The sequence below is a fragment of the Coregonus lavaretus genome (genome assembly GCF_964263955.1).
Source record: "Coregonus lavaretus genome assembly, chromosome: 2".
Lineage (NCBI taxonomy): Eukaryota > Metazoa > Chordata > Actinopteri > Salmoniformes > Salmonidae > Coregonus > Coregonus lavaretus.
This window is the reverse complement of record NC_139989.1, coordinates 75,302,081-75,319,348: the sequence shown is the minus strand read 5'-3', so window position 1 is coordinate 75,319,348 and position 17,268 is coordinate 75,302,081. Positions and strand designations below refer to the sequence as shown.

At 41.9% G+C, this 17,268-nt stretch overlaps 1 long non-coding RNA gene across 1 annotated transcript in view; it reads left to right on the top strand.

Annotated features, from left to right (window-relative positions):
* Window positions 1–17,268, top strand: part of LOC311142663 — a 352,769-nt gene that overhangs the window by 88,293 nt on the left and 247,208 nt on the right. The window lies entirely within an intron of this gene.

The following is a 17,268-nucleotide window of genomic DNA, read 5'->3' as shown; positions in this document are numbered from 1 at the left end:
ATAAAGTATTGTGGGACTGTGTTTTAAAGTTTGAAGAGGTCACTGATTTATCATTATTGGTATTATTGATGGTATTATTAATGTTCTCTCTCTCTCTCTCTCTCTCTCTCTCTCTCTCTCTCTCTCTCTCTCTCTCTCTCTTTCCTCTTCTCTGTCTAAATTAATCAACACAACACATTCTGCTGCTACTTGACAAGGTCACTAGGTGTTGTGTTAAGGATGCTACAATATCATTGAGTTACACAGCTACTTTATCTGTACTTTAGCTACAGCTTTTAAATGTTTGTTATAAAACAGCATTCAACATGAGGCAGACAGCTCTTACTTTTCTCCAGTGTGTCAGCAAGCTCTTTCTGGTTCATTTTCCTCAGGACGTGCAGTGTGATCTTCAGAGCCCCCTCTCTGGCACTGCTCTCCTGCTTCTCATCTTCAGCATTCACCACTTCCTTATCCTGCTTCTGACTCTCAAAGCCTTCTGGGAGTTCTGGACTAAGAATCCTCTTGAACCTCTTCAGCTCGTTCTTCACAAATGTCATAATATTCTCTTCAAGCAACTGAAATAAATCAAGTAAATAAGTTAAGCTGGAGACAAAATGCTATCTCATTAACACATTAATTAATGATTGACAGATCAACTTTACTTGAGGTTAATAAAAACAAATGTACATAACAGGACCACATACACTGAATATGGAGGCCAGGTCTGTTTGATGACTCTGGGAAGACTGACCACTGAGAATCTTTGACTCTGATCTCTCCTGTTGGTTTCTGTGGACAAAACATCCAAGGAGTTCGCACACACACACACACACACACACACACACACACACACACACACACACACACACACACACACACACACACACACACACACACACACACACACACACACACACACACACACACACACACACACACACACACACACACACACACACACACAGGGAGGGAATGTTGTGTTTGTTTAATATCGTTTCAGGACTATGAAAATGGAAAAAATAATTAGCCTAAGGATTATGAAAACAACTAAAAGAAATGGGAAAATGGGAGAGGAGAAATGACTAGAGACAGTGTTGTTTAACTCACTGACCATGACCCATGAGTTCTTCTTACCTTTGTTCAGAAGAAAATTCTCCCTCTCTGAAGTTTATAGGTTGACCCATAGATGTGTCAGTCTTCATGGACACACAGCTGGGTACAGGGGAGGCTGGTCTCTCCTGCTTGATTGGGCTTCAGCACAACAGAGACAAACATTACGTCTCTCATCTACTCTGAGCTCAGATGGGGAAACATAAGAAGAGTTTCATTCCAAAACGCTATATATCCATTTTCAGAAATGTTGGTAAATTAGCTTATATTGATTAAATAAATTATTAAACCACTACAAGGCTTTATAAAGGCTTCTTATCCACTTAAAAATGTCAGACTTGATTTGCCCTAATGAAAAATGGATCAGCCCTTACAGAAAATGTCCCTTAATTATAATCCACATAAAAATGCACATTTGCTCTTACTGCAGGATTATTTTCCTGCTGTGAGAAACTGGTTCAAATTAAGATATGGCATCTGTAAGTGTCTGTGTATACATTGATCCATTTGCGCTAAACTGAAAACGCAAACCACCGCATTTAACCATGGCAAGGTGACTGGGAATATGGCCGAATACAAACAGTGTAGTTATTCCCTCTGTAAGACAACCAAACAGGCAAAACGTCAGTACAGAGATAAAGTGGAGTCGCAATTCAACGGCTCAGACACGAGACGTATGTGGCAGGGTCTACAGACAATCACGGATTACAAAGGGAAAACCAGCCATGTCGCGGACACCGACGTCTTGCTCCCAGACAAGCTAAACACCTTCTTCGCCCGCTTTGAGGATAACACAGTGCCACCGACGTGGCCCGCTCACAAGGACTGTGGGCTCTCCTTCTCCGTGGCCGACGTGAGTAAGACATTTAAGTGTGTTAACCCTCGCAAGGCTGCCGGCCCAGACGGCATCCCTAGCCGCGTCCTCAGAGCATGCGCAGACCAGCTGGCTGGAGTGTTTATGGACATATTCAATCTCTCCCTATCCCAGTCTGCTGTCCCCACTTGCTTCAAGATGTCCACCATTGTTCCTGTACCCAAGAAAGCAAAGGTAACTGAACTAAATGACTATCGCCCCGTAGCACTCACTTCTGTCATCATGAAGTGCTTTGAGAGGCTAGTTAAGGATCATATCACCTCTACCTTACCTGACACCCTAGACCCACTACAATTTGCTTACCGCCCCAATAGATCCACAGACGATGCAATCGCCATCACACTGCACACTGCCCTATCCCATCTGGACAAGAGGAATACCTATGTAAGAATGCTGTTCATTGACTATAGCTCAGCATTCAACACCATAGTACCCTCCAAGCTCATCATCAAGCTCGGGGCCCTGGGTCTGAACCCCGCCCTCTGCAACTGGGTCCTGGACTTCCTGACGGGCCGCCCCCAGGTGGTGAAGGTAGGAAACAACACCTCCACTTCACTGATCCTCAACACAGGGGCTCCACAAGGGTGCGTGCACCCATGACTGAGTGGCCAAGCACGCCTCCAACTCAATCATCAAGTTTGCAGACGACACAACAGTAGTAGGCCTGATTACCAACAATGACGAGACAGCCTACAGGGAGGAGGTGAGGGCCCTGGCGGAGTAGTGCCAGGAAAATAACCTCTCACTCAACGTCAACAAAATGAAGGAGCTGATCGTGGACATCAGGAAACAGCAGAGTGATCACGCCCCTATCCACATTGACAGGACCGCAGTGGAGAAGGTGGAAAGCTTCAAGTTCCTCGGCGTACACATCACTGACGATCTGAAATGGTCCACCCACACAGACAGAGTGGTGAAGAAGGCGCAACAGCGCCTCCTCAACCTCAGGGGGCCGAAGAAATTTGGCTTGGCCCCTAAGACCCTCACAAACTTTTACAGATGCACAAATCAGAGCATCCTGTCGGGCTGTATCACGGTAACTGCAGGGCTCTCCACATCACTGGGGTCACACTGCCTGCCCTCCAGGACACCTACAGCACCCGATGTCACAGGAAGGCCCCCCTCCTCTCCCTCCCCAGAGAGACTAATTTTAGAGGCAGGGCCCCCCTCCTTTCTCTCCCCAGAGAGACTAATTTTAGAGGAAGGGCCCCCCTCCTCTCTCTCCCCAGAGAGACTCATTTTAGAGGCAGGGCCCCCCTCCTCTCCCTCCCCAGAGAGACTCATTTTAGAGGCAGGGTCCCCCTCCTCTCTCTCCCCAGAGAGACTCATTTTAGAGGCAGGGCCCCCCTCCTCTCTCTCCCCAGAGAGACTCATTTTAGAGGCAGGGCCCCCCTCCTCTCTCTCCCCAGAGAGACTCATTTTAGAGGCAGGGCCCCCCTCCTCTCCCTCCCCAGAGAGACTCATTTTAGAGGCAGGGCCCCCCTCCTCTCCCTCCCCAGAGAGACTCATTTTAGAGGCAGGGTCCCCCTCCTCTCTCTCCCCAGAGAGACTCATTTTAGAGGCAGGGCCCCCCTCCTCTCTCTCCCCAGGGAGACTCATTTTAGAGGCAGGGCCCCCCTCCTCTCTCTCCCCAGAGAGACTCATTTTAGAGAAAGGGCCCCCCTCCTCTCCCTCCCCAGAGAGACTCATTTTAGATCACTGACCCCTAAACAGAGATGCAGCATGTTGGTTGTGGTGAACACAGTGACAACTAATTCTAGAATGTCCATTGTTCTCTTTTATTCATTATCTCTTAGAAATAAAACATTTAGTAACAGACACATCCAAACAGTCAGGTTATTTAATGCAATTACTTTTTCTATCCCAATGACTACTCAAAACCCACCAACAAGGCCTGAAAACTAGGCCAAAACATAACCCCTGAAAGGCCTACAGGCCTGCTGGAATAGGCTATTGAGAATGGGGTCGTAATTTCAATCAATGAATGAAATATTAATAATATGGATATGAACTGAATAGGCCTATGCTTGTCAACAACAGCCAGGTTATTGTTTTACATGTAGCCTAATCTCTCTCTCTCTCTCTCTCTCTCTCTCTCTCTCTCTCTCTCTCTCTCTCTCTCTCTCTCTCTCTCTCTCACTCTCTCCCTCTCTCTCTCTCTCTCTCTCTCTCTCTCTCTCTCTCTCTCTCTCTCTCTCTCTCTCTCTCTCTCTCTCTCTCTCTCTCTCTCTCTCTCTCTCTCTCTCTCTCTCTCTCTCTCTCCCCTCTCCCCTCTCCCCTCTCGTCCCCTCCCCCCCGTAGGTTTAGCCTACGGATTATGAAAACAACAAAAATAAATGGGAAAATGGGAGAGGAGAAATGACTAGAGACAGTGTTGTTTAACTCACTGACCATGACCCATGAGTTCTTCTTACCTTTGTTCACTAGAAAAGTCTCCCTCTCTAAACATTATAGGTATATCCATAGACCAGTCACTCTTCATGGACACACAGCTGGGTACAGGGGAGGCTGGTCTCTCCTGCTTGATTGGGCTTCAACACAACAGAGACAAACATTACATCTCTCATCTACTCTGAGCTCAGATGGGGAAACAAGAGTTTCATTCAAAAACGCTATATATCCATTTTCAGAAATTTTGGTAAATTTGCTTTTAATGTTTAAAGAAATTATTAAACCACTACAAGGCTTTATAAAGGTGTCTAGAGTGTGTAATTTCCACTTACAAATGTCAGACTTGATTTTCCCTGATGAAAAATTTATGAACCCCTACAGAAAATATCCCTTAATTATAATCCACCTAAAAATGCACATTTGCTATTGCTGCAGGATTATGTTCCTGCTGTGAGAAACTGGGTCAAATTAAGATATGGCATCTGTAAATGCATTCATCTTAAGGTAGCTAGGTGAGACAACCACGTATCACAGTCAAATATACAGGATACGAACATTACATTCCAACTAAACAATGGTTTTAAATCACATCTCAAATCTACAATAGTTATATTGAAGGTACCCATTAGTAATCATTTCTGATGAAAAAACACAATTGTGATTTTCTTTTCTCCTATATAGCGTTTTGGAATATAAATTCTTAAACAATATTGTCAGCTCACCTCTTGTCTTTGGTGTCATGTTCCCCAGAGAGACTCATTTTAGAGGCAGGGCCCCCCTCCTCTCCCTCCCCAGAGAGACTCATTTTAGAGGCAGGGCCCCCCTCCTCTCTCTCCCCAGAGAGACTCATTTTAGAGCACTGACCCCTAAACAGAGATGCAGCATGTTGGTTGTGGTGAACACAGTGACAACTCATTCTAGAATGTCCATTGTTCTCTTTTATTCATGATCTCTTAGAAATAAAACATTAACTAACAGACACATCCAAACAGTCAGGTGATTTAATGCAATTACTTTTTCTAGCCCAATGACTCCTCAAAACCCACCCACAAGGCTGAAAACTAGGCCAAAACATAGCCCCTGATAGTCCTACATCTTATTTCAGACAGCCTCCAGTAGCCTGGGCAAGATGTAGGCAAGATGTAAGCTGAATGATTTAGCAGCTTACTTAGTTCAAATTGACAGATTAATTTATTTAACATGAATAGCAAGACGATGTTGAGGTAGGAAGTGCTTCTGTTGCCCAGTAGCCTGCTGGAATAGGCTACTGAGAATGGGGTCGTAATTTCAATCAATGAATCAAATATTAATAATATGGATATGAACTGAATAGGCCTATGCTTGTCAACAACAGCCAGGTTATTTTTTTACCTGTAGCCTAATCTGGCTGACTGTTACCTTCAATCTAATGCATTCTAACATCTGATCAGCAATTGCAATAGAACTGTGACCATGGTGACACTTGATAACTTCCAATTGAATTAACTAAACACGGCCATTAATAATTACATAATAACACAAGGCTACAACAACAATAAACTGAAGTTAAAGGCTATTTATTACATCTGTTTGCCAGCTCCAGGTTGGCTACACAAGTGGCACTAAATGATTTGCAACGACTCCAGTCATTTCAACATATTTATAGTATAAAATGGCAGGCTACAGTTGCCTAGACAGGCATATAAATTAATAGGCTACTTGATGGTCAACAGATCTATCATTCTCCACATTTAATGTCTGTTTCATTGTGGAGGTTTTTCTCATAACAGAAGCACATGATGGAGTTCCATAACTTCCATTTTCAAAATTTGCACTCACGAAACCCAAGAACTGAGCATGTGTAAAAACCTTCGCATGATATGGTTTTCCATAAGCAAAGTCGACATTAGAATGCAGTTTAAACCACCTCCGACAGAATGTATCTATCGTGCTCTAGAGCGCCTAAAGTAGTTTTCCTGTGATTTGTCACCTTATTTCTTGATGTGCATCAGTTCTACAGCGTTAATATGTTTCATGGAATAAGGGTTGTAAAATAGGTGTCTCCATAATGACAATGATAATAGTCTACCTGATAACACATAGACCTACTGATTAGTTTCCACTTTGAAAACTGCTGTATGTCAGCAACTAAGCTCAAGTAGCAGTTCTACTAACTAGTAATATCTCATTCCAGGTATTCATTCTCTTACTCTGTCCATTAGAATAGATTATTGTTCAGAAATACTTACTTTATTTTTCAGTTCTCTCAATATACTGTTTTCTGCTATGTCATCTCCAAATGGATCCTGTACTTTCAGTTTCAGCTCAGTCGCCTCCCCACCCTGCTAATCAAGTGTTTTATTGGTATCTTCCACTAGATGGCAGTAAACCCCTGCTGTAACAGCCACAACGTTTACATGCACACCAATATCCCGTTATTATTCAGGATACTTCAGTATTCTGTTTTTGAGTTGATGCATGTACACATCTTATCCCTGTTACAGATGTTTCTGAGGTCTGCTCAGGCTCAGTTTCACATATCATATGTGATTATGTTTTCATCTGATTGTCAAACAAATCCCTTCAAAAAGTAGGCCACCTGTGCAGCTTGATCCAGTCAGCCAGATCCTGTGCAAAATGTCCAAATGTCATCGGTTTGAACGGTTTAATAAGGTTGATAAGGTTGAAAATACTGTTTGCATAATAGTGTCAAAAATAACACCTTACAGTCTCATTCACATTATCTCAAGAGATACTGAAATGAATAACATTTATCCACCCCTGTTCCCGAGACAAAATTAACATTTGCTGTATCATTTAAATGCAAGAAATCCATATTTCTGCAGGAGTTAATATTATATTAGGTTACAGGCCTACAGTCAGTGTCCAGATTTCAGTTACTATTCCATTTAACATATTTAAAAATGCATAAAATTCCCTTTCAGGATCCATATTTTGGTATTTTTAAGGTAAATGATGAAGACCGCTGTCTATTGAAACGTTGGTCATCAGGTTATTTCATTATTTAATCTGAGCTCATAGAGTGTGAGACTCTCCTTTTATTTTACAAGTGTTCTACTCTGCTAGCCAGCACCTCTCCTAAACAGGTGTTCTCCTCTGTTAGCCAGCACCTCTCCTGAACAGGTGTTCTATTCTGTTAGCCAGCACCTCTCCTAAACAGGTGTTCTACTCTGCTAGCCAGCACCTCTCCTGAACAGGTGTTCTACTCTGTTACCCAGCACCTCTCCTAAACAGGTGTTCTACTCTGTTAGCCAGCACCTCCCCTAAACAGGTGTTCTACTCTGCTACCCAGCACCTCTCCTAAACAGGTGTTCTACTCTGTTAGCCAGCACCTCTCCTACACAGGTGTTATACTCTGTTACCCAGCACCTCTCCTAAACAGGTGTTCTACTCTGCAACCCAGCACCTCTCCTAAACAGGTGTTCTACTCTGCTACCCAGCACCTCTCCTACACAGGTGTTATACTCTGTTACCCAGCACCTCTCCTAAACAGGTGTTCTATTCTGCTACCCAGCACCTCTCCTAAACAGGTGTTCTACTCTGCTAGCCAGCACCTCTCCTAAACAGGTGTTCTACTCTGTTAGCCAGCACCTCTCCTAAACAGGTGTTCTACTCTGCTAGCCAGCACCTCTCCTAAACAGGTGTTCTACTCTGTTACCCAGCACCTCTCCTAAACAGGTGTTCTCCTCTGCTAGCCAGCACCTCTCCTAAACAGGTGTTCTACTCTGCTAGCCAGCACCTCTCCTAAACAGGTGTTCTACTCTGTTACCCAGCACCTCTCCTAAACAGGTGTTCTCCTCTGCTAGCCAGCACCTCTCCTAAACAGGTGTTCTACTCTGCTAGCCAGCACCTCTCCTAAACAGGTGTTCTACTCTGCTACCCAGCACCTCTCCTAAACAGGTGTTCTACTCTGCTACCCAGCACCTCTCCTAAACAGGTGTGTGTTTCTTTTGCCTCCAGTTTAAGGTAAAGGACACCTGACTTTATATTTAAAGCCTTTTGGAATCCACATTTTACTCTAAATAAGAAGTGATATTTCCTGGGGCCAGAAAAGGCTCTGCATGGTAGGAATGGCCCAGCAGCACTCCAACACTAGTTTGGTGAATTCCTAATGTTCCCTTTATTCTAGATTATTAACCTGAAATACTCACTTTACTTTCAAACTGCGTCGTAGTTTAGAGATTAAACTATGAGCTGCTCTGTCATCTCAAAATGGCCCCTGTACAGATACTTTGTTATTTTCTGTTTCAACTGCAGTCATGGCCTCACCCCTTTATATACCAATAGTAACCAGAGGGTGGCGCTAACAGTCAGTTGCATGCGATTGCAGTAACTCCTGACATTGTGTTAAATCTTGCTTTCTTTTTTTTTATAGTCCTTCGTCAAGACATCTCTTATATTATTTTAGCTAAACTTATAATTTACTAGAAACCAGGTATAGTTAAGTGTTTTTTTCTCTCCAAAAAACGATTTACTGTAGGCCTATAACAATTGTTAACAGTGCTCAAATAAACTGTCTTAAAATATTTGATGATTAGTTGAATCAGGTGTGTAAGTCCTGGGCAAGAACAAAAAGATTGAGAAACCCTGAGATAAACATCAAACCATATCATTAAAAAGCTCCTGCCCCATCTTCACCAGACGTTTTGCTGATAACAGAACCCAAGAACTGAGCATGTGTAAAAACCTTCGCATTATATGGTTTTCCATAAGCAAAGTCGACATTAGAATGCAGTTTAAACCACCTCCGACATAATGTATCTAACGTGCTCTAGAGCGCCTAAAGTAGTTTTCCTGTGATTTGTCACCTTATTTCTTGATGCGCATCAGTTCTACAGCTTTAATATGTTTTATGGAATAAGGGTTGTAAAATAGGTGTCTCCTTAATGAAATCTAAATAACATTTATAATAGCCTACCTTATATCTCATTCCAGGTATTCATTCTCTTACTCTGTCCTTTAGAATAGATTATTATTCAGATTATTGTTCAGAAATACTGCTTTTATTTTTCAGTTCTCTCCATATAGTGTTTTCTGCTCTGTCATCTCCAAATGGATCCTGTACATTCAGTTTCAGCTCAGTCGCCTCCCCACCCTGATAATAAAGTGTTTTATTGGTATCTTCCACTAGATGGCAGTAAACACCTGCTGTAACTAGACTACGACTATGTGTTCGGTTTCATACATGCAGTTTCCCAGAGGAGGAGTGCTGATCTAGGATCAGGTCCCCCCTGTCCATTTAATCTTATTCATTATGATCTAAAAGGCTAAACTAATCCCAGATCAGTACTCCTACTCTTTATGAATACTGTCACAGGTGACTCCTCAAGATGAGACTCATGATTTATAACTTATATTCTTTAAGAATCAATTAATATCATTAATTGAACTGCTTTGCCATGAACAGATCTGTGAGGTCTTAACTTAAAGGTACTATATAGACTTTATGGTCATTTAAATGGGGTTGAACATTCATCCCATCAGATTGTGTAAAGGATTTTATGAGTTGAGAAAAATACTGACTTGGAAGCATCTCTCTGACCTCACCCTGCTGAAACACACTCAAGTAAAGACCACATATCTACAGTTACATGCTTTTCTGTTTTTACCCACTTTTACAGCCAATGTGTGCACTGGCATCCATATGACTCAGTGGAAAATACAGACTAGTTAGCCATCTCCCAATAGATGGACCCCACGCAGAACTTTCAACAATGCAGCATCTTCAGTAAGCGAGTATTCCAGACACTCTCTTCTTATGAACCAGTTGCTATTAAATGAAGGTTTTTTGGACAGAAAACCTGCGGCTACGGTAGGATTCTAGGCTAATCTGGGCTGGCACATCTGTTCCAAGATAGTCAGGAACAGTCGGAGGTGGAGGGGGCTGTGGAGCCATTATCCTGGCGGTGCTTGTGGAAGGGTGGGTAGGCTCTGCACACGGAGCTAACTGGAGCTCGGCAGCATCATCACTGTTGGGCTTGCCGGCGGCCTCACTGGTTTGATGATGCTGCTGCTGCTCATCACTCTCCTTTGGCTTTGTTTGGCTACTTTTTGTACCATTGTCTGAAGAAGCCTATAGTGGTGAAACGTCAGGAGTACTTTTAAATGAGCCACATGGATGCTAACTAGACAAATACACCTTTTTATTTTGGTATTTTGGGGACCAAATAAATGTATACCAACAGTGGACAATTCCCAGCAAAAGCATGGAGCTCCAACTCTCTAGTGGAGAATAGAGGGAGTATTCCCCTTGGAGAATCCAGAGTGGCTCACTGAAGAAAAACATACAGGAGAATAACAACAATCTCAATCTGAAGCTCTAAAGAAAAAAGGGGAATTCCTCTGAAAATCAGGAACACCATTCTTCCTTCTGCCCCACCTATTGTCCCTGTATGAATATTAGTTGGCATCTAATTGAAGAACATGCTGCTTTATAGATCCCAGCCTGACAAACAATTGTTTGGGCCTTACTTTGAGCACTTTGCACTGTGCCTCCATTGAGTCTCCATGTGTCAAGCAGTGCAGAGAAACGCCCTCTAGATGACAGCAGAGGCCTGCTCTTGGATCTACCCTGTCTAACCACCAGTTTAGTGACCTTGTTCCATCAATATGTCCATTCTACTTCACAACCGATTTGAGGTGTTGACCAGCAATGTCCCATTGGGCTCAACCAAGCCGAGAGTGAGGTTCTAGAAAGAGGACTGACTTTCATACCAACTCCTAAACAGGTGGACTGCGGGGAGCTCCGGAGGGATCTACACTTCTATCATAGAAGATTGAAGTTATTACATCATTTTGATTTTGAAACAGATTTTCCTCATATACTATTTCCAAACCCCTCACATTGGGAACCTCAGTTGGAGTCAGTGTCAGAAACTATACAGACTGTTATACGTAGGGATGTGGCTTCCTTTTCACAATTCAGAACCAGACCTGTATATCAGCTTAACCTTACACATTTTTTTTAAAAAATCAAGCTCTAGAAACATTGAACATCAGAATATAGTGATTAAACCAGCAGATAAGGGGCCTCAGATTGTTGTAATGGATCAAGTGAATATCTTCTTGAAGCCAATAGACAATAGGATAATGGTAAACACTATGTTCCATTGTCCCACTCAACACAACCGGAAAACACAAAGATGAATCCAGGAGATAGTGAGTAAACTATATGAGGATAAGTACATTACAGATAAACAGATGGTCTATCTTTTTGGGGCAGATTCTCCAAGGCCTAGGCAGTTTTACTTACTGCCTAAAATACATATCTCCTGAGACGTTGGCGGTTCCCTACGGCTGACCAATAGTAAGTGATTGTGTCTCAGAATCTTCCTGTATTGCTGATTATATTGACTTTTATATCAACCCTCTATCCCAGAAACACCCCAGGTATGTTAAGGATAGTTATGAATGCAGGGTTTATTACTATTGTATTACTCTTTATATTAACATAGCTACTGACTTGTTCTATTGTTGTTGTCAAGAGGTTAACCTGCTAGTCAGCATTTCATTGCACTGTTAACTCCATGTATATGACAAATAAACCACCTTGAACTTAGAAGGGAAGGGGGAGGGCAGCCAGAAAGGGAGGGGAAAAGATGTCCAGCTAAATTACAGTATGTGTCCTCAAATGTTATGTCATTTAAAAAATCTCACATTAGCTGGTAGAACTGACAAATGAAACGAATCATAGAGGTCTTATAACTTATTCCATTCTACAGGTCCATTGTTTTGTCACATGTCTCTTTATATTCATATACCCTGGGGACCATGTAGCTGTATTGAAATCACCTTGTTTTATAACCTTCTTTGTTGCTCAGTGGTACTTCAATTGGCCGGACCATGCCCAATTCTTTCACACAGTAATGCTCCAGCATCCACTCAGAGCTTATGCATCTAATGCATTCCTCAAATACTGCAGAGTTGTTAAGCAAGTCCCATCTTCATCCACGTTTATTTGCTTATTTGTAAGATGAAACCTGAGAGGATCACTGTAGTGTGTCATAAATGCATCAAAAATGGTTCTGAGGTCCTCAACAATGCTATTATGTACCGTAGCTGGGATGCTGATTCCTGATTTTCAAAATAAAAAGACAGATATTGTTTTTGAGACCTTCAATTAGCTGCTCAGTGTTGATCTCTGTGGCTTGAACATATTCAGCCTCTGGCAGACTCTCTACATCGCTCATGTCGTCTTCAATAGGATCAGTCCCAGTCTCAAATTCATCATGAGGGCAATTCTCATCTAATTTGGGGCTTAAAAGCTCTGTGGTTTTGGTAGATGTGTGACCGATAGGCGCTGAAACATCTATTTGTTTTCCCACACCCATTAAGTCCACAGGTAATTAGACAATGTGGTTCATGCTGGTGATAGAGGCCAATATGTGTGAGTCGTCTGGACACAGAGAAAGTATGCTCGTTGCAAAGTGGACAATTGAAGAGATTTGGCATTCTTCAGAAAGATTGTGAACCTTGGAATGATGGGATGGAATCATGGAGATCATTGGTACTCAGCCACTTGCAGACATCATCAAGGGACCAGTGTTCCACAGCCACACTCAAATTAAAGTTGACACATGAAGCAAAAGTGAGAGAAAAAAATGTGTCTTTCCAGACAACCACCTTTCCTCCTAATTTGTATTTATGGTTGTTCCATAAAGAAGCAGAGCTTGTCAGGAAAGGTGAAGATGTCTGTCTCTTATGTATCTGATGCCATATTTCTTAGCATGGGACATTATGGGATTCTGCAGCCCCACATTTAAGTGTTGACTCAGATAATATGATGATCCAAATGAGGCATTAAGTTCTTCTTCCATGTCAACCCAAATTGGCCTATTAGAGTTCTCAATAAAGAGAGCCTATCTGGGCAGTTATAAAGGCTTCTTGCTATAATTACATGTTAGGGAGCTTTAATCCTCCCTTCTAAGTATTTACCTGTAATCTAGCTTGGTTCATCCTGGCCCTTTTAATAGTCCAAATGAATCATTTTGTCTATGGTGTTAAAGGTGTAGGCAGGTATGGACAGTGGAAACATGCTGATGATGTAATTCAGTTTAGGAGCTTTAACCATCTTCATAACATGTGGCCTACCCCACAATGTGATTTGTAGCTTGTCCCAGTTCTTCAACTGGAGTTGAATTTTGTTCAAACACTGTATTGATTGATTGATTGATTCACTGTAAATACATTCATTCACTATTCAGTTAGTATTGGATTGACAAAGGAGTAACACAGAACACACTATAATCACACTTCAAATACATCCAAATACTTTATAGAGGCTAACCTGTTAGTAGATCCATAGCGAGTGTCGTAGTAAATATAAATTGTTATAGATTGGTCTGACTAAAATGTTCTGTAAGACCCATTTGGAGCCTGTTTTCAATAAATGCTGTTCCAGGTCAGAGATCAAAGGACAGAGGAGAACACCATATCTCTCACCAGATGACCTAGTCTTGCAGGAATGCGATAATAGGACAACACCCCCTCTCCGGCCATAAACTACCAGATACTCCCCACCACTTTCCCTTGACACACATCAATATTTCATCTGCACACACACTCATTCTCATGCCTCACAAGTTCTTTGACACACACAGACATTTAACTGTGGACGCACACTCAAACTCCACTTCCTTCTACTGGTCGGGTGCCAAGGGCAGAGGACTCTGCCGTGCACCAATGGGGTATCTGCTCTGGACAGAGCAGACCCGCCTCCTACGCCTCGGGAACCAATCAAGGGACTAGAAGAAGGACCCCTTCCTTTATGTTACATTGTATAAAATAATGCTGTAACTGTTTATCCATCCCTTCTCAACTGTCTCCATAAGAGGCAATTGAAATGGGTCCATGCATGTAGCTTGAGCAGTACCAGCTATCTCTGTTTTAATAAACTGCCTTTTGCTTAAGCAAATTCCTCTCTGTCTAGCGTCGTTGGTTTTGTACTTCCTCTCCAATTATGTGTTCACCAACAAATTGGTAGCAGAGGATGGTTTCTAATTCGATCTAAAGAGTTGGTGCGAGAGGAAAAGGCAAATCATCGATCTAAAAACAGACGGAAGAGTGACCTGAAATCCAGGAGACATCAACTATTCGTCTTGCCTCAGGAACCTGATCAGAGCGCGCTCTTCTAAAAAGGTATGCAGAGCCTGTTAAAACGAAATCTTGCATATTGTACTATAGACTATACCAAATTTTGATCAGAAGTACTGAGCGTGAGTATGAATACTTGTTAAATAATTTCCATCCTAAATGAATTAAGGCATAAATGAGATATCTCGTACTGTGATTTATATTAATTAATCTATGTGAAGGTATAGTGGAATCATAGTATAGATATATGTGGAATTAATCTATGTGAAGGCATAGTGGAATCATAGTATAGATCTATGTGGAATTAATCTATGTGAAGGCATAGTGGAATCATAGTATAGATCTATGTGGAATTAATCCATGTGAAGGCATAGTGGAATCATAGTATAGATCTATGTGGAATTGGCAGTTTTGTTTTGCTGTGTTTATATTTTAACGTGTCTTTGCTGTGTTTATATTTTAACGTGTCTTTGCTGTGTTTATATTTTAACGTGTCTTTGCTGTGTTTATATTTTAACGTGTCTTTGCTGTGTTTATATTTTAATGTGTCTTTGCTGTGTTTATATTTTAACGTGTCTTTGCTGTGTTTATATTTTAACGTGTCTGTGTTATATCGTAAACGTGTAATGGATGATGGGAAGTTATAGTGAGACTTATGAAACTGAATACTAATCTGTGGAATTGAGTAACTTTGACCTAGGCTTTCAGGAACCAGGGATGGGGAGACTGATATTGGATCTGTGCATATTCTTGAACATGAACTGAGACAATTGAAGCGTGTTGTGTGCTGTGGAGGAATTACTGCATTGGTATATGTGACTGGAATTCTGATTCTTATGATAATAATTGCATTACAAATTATATAAATTAACTCTTTATATACGAGGGTGTAATACATGAGATAAGTCTGTATTTGATACCGATAATACATCCTTGGAAATAAAACACCAGGGACGGGATAAGTGTATAAAGATAGAGAAAGCAGGATGGCAGGGCCAAACATAACTAAACCCAAATTTAATGAATACCTAGAACAACGAATGACAGGGAGAGTAATGCCAGGTACACCAAGGGAGGGAGGTCATATGCCCGCCCTTGATGTACAACAGATAGAAATGACTGATTATGTGAAGAAATTGACGGAATTTTCTGCAGCACTCTCTTCTCAGGTGCGGAAGGCCCAAGAGGGGGAGCTATCGGGAAACACGCCACCACTGAAGGTAAAAGTGGGAGACTGGGTGAGGGTGAAAGTCCACAAAAGAAAGTGGCTGGAACCCAGGTGGACTGGACCGTACGAAGTGAAGGAGGTTACTTCACACTCAGTCCAGGTCAGAGGTAAATCAGGAGCACCCTGGCACCATCTAACACATTGCACTCCAGCCCCCACTCCTTCCAGACCATTGTCTGAAGTAAGAGCTGATTTGAGCAGCGAGAACCAATCCTGACAACACAATGAAGAAACCCTTATGGGAACAACAATCTCACTCAGGGAGAAGGATAACTTTTTCCCCCTGGGAGAGATTGGGAGTGTCTGAATGTTTGTATGTATGTTTTCTGATAGGAATTGGACTCCTGCTGGGAACTCCTTATGAGGTGTTGTTGTGTGAAGCTATTTTGAATTACTTGTTAAATTGACTTGTAATATAGAAGAGGTGGCTAAGGGATTTTTAACAGTACCAACCATGGGGGGGGGCAAATCCTCACAAGAGGTCCCAGAATTTACTGGGGACGAGAAATGCTTGATGTAATTAAAATGGAATCCAGGGATAGAAGAAATCTCCATTATATAACCAGGTGGAGGGAGAGGTATGGGTTTGAGGGACGTCTGGACGCAGATAAACTCGAATCCATGCTTAAAACAGATACATAAGGTGTGTAAAGGAGAAATAAGCAGTGAGAGAGAGAGAGAGAGAGTAGGAGGGGGCCAGTACCCACTGATAGCCTTACCTAATCTATTGGCGGGGAATGAAAGGGGCCCCAGCAACCTTAGATGTATACAGTAATAATAATAATATGCCATTTAGCAGACAGGCCATGAACACAGAGGACGTGGCCAGAGCGGTAGAAAGAATGACCCACCCCAGAACAGGAATAGTAAGGTTTGGGCTGCCGTTAGAGGGCAGTGGGTTTCAGGGGATGCCCAGAGGACACTTTTGCCATGGGCTGATTACGGAGAGTATGTTGGGAAAATAACTGAATTGTGTAATAGCCTCAGAGAGACATGCAATCCATCATGAGAGAAAGTGAGAGAGGAGTGAGTGGAAGTGTTAAAATTGTGACAAAACTGGAAATTTTGCTAGAGAATGTGAGGAACCGTGTAGTTACTGCAAGGAAAGGGTACCAGTTAAGAAACTGTAGGCAGAAGGGGAAGAGAGAAATCAGGAGTCATCATCATGACCTGGCTGTTTGGTTGTTGTTTTTTAATTGGGGTTTTCAAATAGAAAACAACACACCTAGTATGATGTTTATAAAGCCTTGTTGTTTCAATTTTGGAGGGTTTTCAGCAGGTCAAGGGTGATGGTCTTAGAGGAGCACACAGTGAATTTTATGGAGTTTTTTTAGCTTTTGGCTGAGTTTGGGGTATATATGATTTCTTATGAGAATGAATGTCATGAGGACTTAATGAACACTTGGGATAACTAACATTTATGAACTATTTAGAATAATGGTAATGTTTAGTATACTATGGGATTAAACAGTTCGTTAGATGATTTCAATTGCATCTGAACTCTGTTTTAACATTCTGGTGTTAATTAATCATCCACACTAGTAAATTCTAAAGGCATGAGAGGAGGACTTTAAGATAGTTTATTTTACTAAGT